Source organism: Spermophilus citellus, assembly GCF_964194105.1.
Source record: "Spermophilus citellus genome assembly, chromosome: 1".
Classification (NCBI taxonomy): domain Eukaryota; kingdom Metazoa; phylum Chordata; class Mammalia; order Rodentia; family Sciuridae; genus Spermophilus; species Spermophilus citellus.
In genome coordinates, this window is record NC_138182.1 from 118,885,531 (window position 1) to 118,891,530 (window position 6,000).

The following is a 6,000-nucleotide window of genomic DNA, read 5'->3' on the forward strand; positions in this document are numbered from 1 at the left end:
TGTGTGTGTGTGTGTGTGTGTGTGTGTGTGTCTGTCTGTAAAATATATGGTCTTAATCAGTTCTTTGTTGTGGGTTCTAATCAAGTAAGAATTTGATATGTCTTAATATTTAGAAGCAAAGAAGAAAGAAGTCTCTAACAGCATTGCACTACAAATTAGAAGTAATCATCTTCTTCCCAAAGAGTAACTATGTTTAGTCACAAGAAATCGTGTATCTCTTCCTTCCTTTTATTTTCAATAAAATATTTTTGTTTTTAATAAAACGTTTCAGAATTCATCTTTCCCCAGCTTGAATATCACACTTGACAAGTGAAATTGTAGAAATTTACTTTACACAACTTGATGCTTTTATATATGAACATACTGTGAAATGATTAAACCTGTGTTTAAACCTTGAAAATTCTCTTTTATTTATATATGTGAGAATGTTGAGCCCAAAACTAAGAAATTTCTTCCCTATTATGATCTCATTAAGGTTTCTGGAAAGCTAGATGTGGTAGTGCACACCTGTAATCCCAGCAGCTCGGGAGGGTAAGGAAGGAGGATCACAAGTTCAAAGCCAGCCTCACCAATGGCAAGGCACTAAGCAACTCCAGTGAGACACTATCTCTAAAAATAAAATACAAAATAAGGGCTGGGATGTGGCTCAGTGTTAGAGTGCCCCTGAGTTCAATACCTGGTATTTAAAAAAAAAAAAAAAAGATTTCTGGGAAAACCATGTAATCATTAATTAATGCAGAAAGTGTCCTACATATGGTACTTAAAGAAGCTGGCTTCCCTCCATATCTCCCCACAATTATACTTTTTTGGCCTTGTTTAAATTTGCTGTGGTTCCAGGAACAGAGTTATTTGAAAAATTGTTTGCATTTTCCACATCCACATATTGTCCACAGCCAGTCTGACATTCAGTTTTGTTTTTTGTTTTGGAAGGGGTTGTGGGGGGGGAGTGGGTATAAAGAATTGAGCTCAGTGGCACTTGACCACTGAGCCCCATCCCCAGCCCTATTTTGAATTTCATTTAGAGACAGTGTCTCACTGAGTTGCTTAGCACCTCACTTTTGCTGAGGCTGGCTTTGAACTTGCAATCCTCCTGCCTCAGCCTTCCAAGGACATTCAGTTTTAGTGTGATTTTATTCAGGCCTCTGGTTCCACACCCAGGTTTCCACACCCTTAAAACTGCCACAGTCATCCCTTGGATGTGGGCTGTCTTTAAGTGGTGACATTAGGTCCTTGGGGCTTCATACTTACCTAGAATGGATAGAACCTCTAAATTATTATATGCACAGTGCCTGGTCTAGAAAGAAGAATTTTAATTCCATGGAAGCATCAATTTCAACAATGATACATGCAGCAGTCAGACAAATTGTCCTTTTAGCACCATTTCCTTGGGGCTTCCCCTGGCTGAAGCATGGACCACAAGAGCAGGACATGATGTCATGATATCAGTGTGCACTTGCGTATGTAACATGGTGTCATTTACGATCAACAAGGTGGCAGCACATCTCTCAACAGATGTCCAGATGCAGCCACTGCAAAAGGAACCCACTAGATTGGAGTTTGGGCCCAGCATTCATGTTCATGTTTCTGCAGCACTGAGATACCTGCTGCAGGAGGCATCATAAACTAGACATACAACCTGTTTTCTTTGTTCTCTGGCAACATCACATGTGAAAATCCAATGAAGCTCCTAACTGAAGAATAAATCCAGATGCTTGGAGTGTTTCAACATTGAATGTCTTTGGAAGAAACCAGAGGTCTTTCACTGGAGAAGCAGCTGGAGGGCCCTGGATCCAGGTAACACTAAGATAGCTGTGGATGTCATGTTCCCGGGGCTTCTCGTGTACCTAAAATATGGACGGAACCCCAAATTATTCTCAGTGTACTATCTGGCCTAGAAAGAGGAGTTTCAATTGCCAAGAGTGGTAATAAAAGTCTGAAAAGTTGTCTACTTGGTTAAATTGCATATTTCTCTTCTTTTGTGAACTTACAAAATTCAGCACAGAACACTTCCTTTGCACTTAGTAACAGATGAAAATGATGGTATCGAGTGCGCTCCGGGTCCTCACTCTGCTCTAGCTATCTTGTTTGTGTTTACTCGAGCAGTGTCCTGTAGGCTGCATCACCTGGTCCATCCAGTATGAAAGTGACACAGAGTGGTTTTTTGATGAAAGATGGAAAAACCCAGTTGCTGATTTTGGAATTATCTCCGAAGTCTGCCTCCAATTTCAGCAATATCAGAATAATTGACATCTGGCTCCTTGAAATATCAAAATTGCAAATGTTGTAACAAATATATCTTCCTAAAAAGTAAGTATATAAAACTGCTATAAGTATTTAGGCATCTAAACTATTTCACATATGGAGCTAATGAATATGTAATTGAGAAGAGTCTCTTTCAATTTTAAGTTGAATCACATTTTTTTTCCCTCACAGGTAACATTTTTCTTAAATGGACAAAACAAAAATGAGAATGCCTACACATCTTTTAAATTTTTTTATTAATTACTTCAAAAGATATTTTCCTCTAGTAAGGTTTAAGGGTATATGTATTTCATAAATTGGATGACATTTTTTCTTTTTTACTTTTAACCTTGGTATTCACAGAGGATTGACTTTTGCCCCAAAGACACCAAAATTTACTGATTCTCAAGTCCTTTACCAAAAAAAAAAAAGTATAGCATTTGCATATAACTTACACATATTCTGCAGACACTGCGCACATCAACTCTAGATTATATAATACTTAATACAATGTAAATGCTACCTTAGTTTAGGGAATAATAAGAGAAAAGTCTATATGCGTTCATTACAAATGCAATCTCTAAAATATATTCAATGTGAAGTTGGTTGAAGCCATTATCCAGAAACCATCCAGAGTGAAATTGCTGGATCATAGGGTGTATTTTAAATTTTCATTTTTCTCAGCAACCCTCAAATTGTTTTCCATAAGGGCTTCAAAATTTTACATTTTACAAGTAGTACACAGGTTTCTAATTTCTCTCATTTTCAATTAAACTTATTATTTTATGAAATAATAGCCAAAAAAAGCTACATAGTAAAAAGGACTGGGGTATAGCTCAGTGGTGAAGCACCCCTGGAATCTATCCCCAGTACATAATAATAATAATGATGATGATGATAATAATAATAATAATAATAATACTTTGGACATATAAAAGTGGATATATTTCTGTTTTGTTGCTTTGTCTTGCTAGTCCTTTACCAGATTCTCCATTCCAATGGAAAACAACATGAAGTTTCCTCAAAAGTTGAAGAGAAAATAGAACTACAATATTATCCAGATTACCCTCTTCTCCGTAGAATGGAGAAAAAAAATTATAGTATTAAAATGGAATTGTGTACACCAGTGAAAAAAAGAAACTAGTTTCACTTCTACACATGAGTAACTATCAAAAAAAGAACTGTAATTAAAAAGGGTAAGGAAATGTAAATTTATTTATAAGACTTTCTAAAGTGGGGAATTCTATATATATATAATATTCTGCTTAGGCATACATAGATAGTGAAATCAGCAAAATTAAGCAAAGGGAAGGTTATTCCAAAATTCAGACTAATAATTATCTCATAGAGCAAAGAAGCCATATTCTTCTTTAATCTAAAGTTTTGACTACAAAACCAATGAGAACGCAAAAGTTTTTAAGCCAAGGTGATTGCTGCAGAGTTGGTGTGAACTGAGATCATGGAGTGACTGCACTTTGGCTCAGAGCCCAGAACAGAGCTGGGCAGCTGTGGAGGGCACTGGGCCCATTGCATTCTGACCAGAAGTTTTTGGGTTGTGCCAGACCACAGAAACCACTACACCCTGGGCCCTCACTTGCTCTTCCTGCATCTGCAGCGGCTGAGCAGTGATAAGTAGTGAACTTGTGGGCTGTGAAATGGCCATTCCCTGAGAATGTGGGTCAGTCCTAGAGTGTCCCTGAGTTTGATTCCTGGGAGAGAGAGAGAGAGAGAGAGAGAGAGAGAGAGAGAGAGGAGAAGAGAGAGAGAGAAAGAGAACTATACAAATTTGGAGCTATTCCTTGAGGGCATCATACAGATTTAGAGATGGGAAATAAAGGTTATAAATAGATTTTTGGTTAAAACAACAGCAAACATGTGAAGAGGATAAAAGATTACAAACCCAGGAAAGAATGTGGATTCACATGCCATTTAGACTCTAAGATCAGGCAGTCATTTTCCTCTATTTTGATCATAAACTCTTTCTCACTGTTGAATCACTCCGCAAAGAAAAGACCACTGATTCCAATTTTAAATCAAATTAAGCAAGTTTATATTGTGTACACAAAGAAAGCTGGCCAGGACTGTCTCTCCCAACCCTGGGCTAGAGATCAGCACCCCAGATCTCCAGAAAAATGTTATAGCACAAAAAGTTGCAAAGGGAGGTATCTTGAGAACTTATAGCAAACAGGATTTTGACAAGCATAATACAATGATCTGCATGGCTTAACATTTCAAGGTAGGGAATAAATTCAGATCCCAACATCAGAATTTATGAGGTGCTGCTGAGGTTTAAGAGAGGGTTGTTATCTGGTCAGGGATACCCAGGCATGGATGAGTTCAAGGCATGGGCAGGCATTCCAAACAAGTTGAGAAATCTCAGTAATTTATAGTAAAACAGAAATGAACTTTTCATGAATTTGTGAGGAGATGCATCCCAATCTTAAAATGGAATTAGGCTGAGTTTATCAGTCACTTGGTGATTCAGAAGTAAATGGAAAATAGAGGTGATTTTCATGAAAATGGAATAGTTTCTCTATTCATCAGGAAATTGAATGTCAATTTTCCTTTTCTACACCATCATTAAATTGTTGGTCATGTTGACAACTTAACCAAAAGAATGGTATTCATATAATAAATGCACTGTTTTCATTCTATGTGCACAATAGGTAATGCACCCACGTGATTCAGTTTGTTACATCACAGTCAGAGAACTGAAGCATCCTTTAGGCATTAGTAAGGCTCACAGCCACAGGAATTATTTTCAGCCTGGGGTGAGCTTTATTCTACCTCCTGTCTATGTTGTACCTATGACAAAAACACTTCAGGTATCTGAAATGACCCCTTAAAAAGTTGATACATTTATTTATTCAACAACTGAGAGTCAAAAAAATAATAATTTTAAAACACATAATATTACTCATATAACACTGTACAATGGTCCAGTGATCTTTGGAAAAGTAACCGAGGAATAAATTGCGCTGAACTTCAGTTCCATTAAACCATCTCCCACCAAAGACAGGGACTCCATGAGCCTGCACTTGCACAAGCCACTGAAGGGGGAGCGAGGTGTAGGGCGGAGTGACAGCTGCGCCTGAGTGGCCTTGCACAGCCCAGAGGGCGCTCCAGGCAAGGCCAGTGTTGGGCAGAGGGCACAGCTACATGCCTGACCCCATCTCGCTCACTCCATCCAATGGAAAGCTGAACTCTAGATCTCCTTCTTTCTCAGGAGTGGCTGAGGAGCCTGAGGAAGTCCTTGCTCTACCCCGCTTAGTCCCGGGTGTCCTCCCACACTCCCTTTTGAAAACCTCTTCCTTGGAGAATCTTGCTCCTAAGTACAAGAAGCTGTCTTTCCAGATTAAGATCAACCCCTTTGCCCTGGGCTGCTCCCTCTCATTTGCAAATGACTCTAAGGCAGGTCTTCTCACAGCCAGGAGCCCTGCAGGGACTGACTCCTCCCCACTTCACTATGCCCAGCTCCTCACTGCTCCAGCAGCCACACCTTTGGCTCTGCTTTCACTCCAAGCCAGACAATGCCTTAAATTACTGATTGAAGACACCAGACCCCTAAGTATCACTTCCTGTCAATCCAGGTAGCTCGGGTAACCTGGTTAGGTCTGCCTTTAGTTTTTGCTTTGGATTTCTATCCTTGGCTTCCCTTACTAACTGACTCTTCATTTATCTTCTTGGTCATCACTGACTTGAAGTCCTTCCCTTTCTTGTTCCATCTCCAACTGTGCCCACAAGCTCAGCCTCAACCCA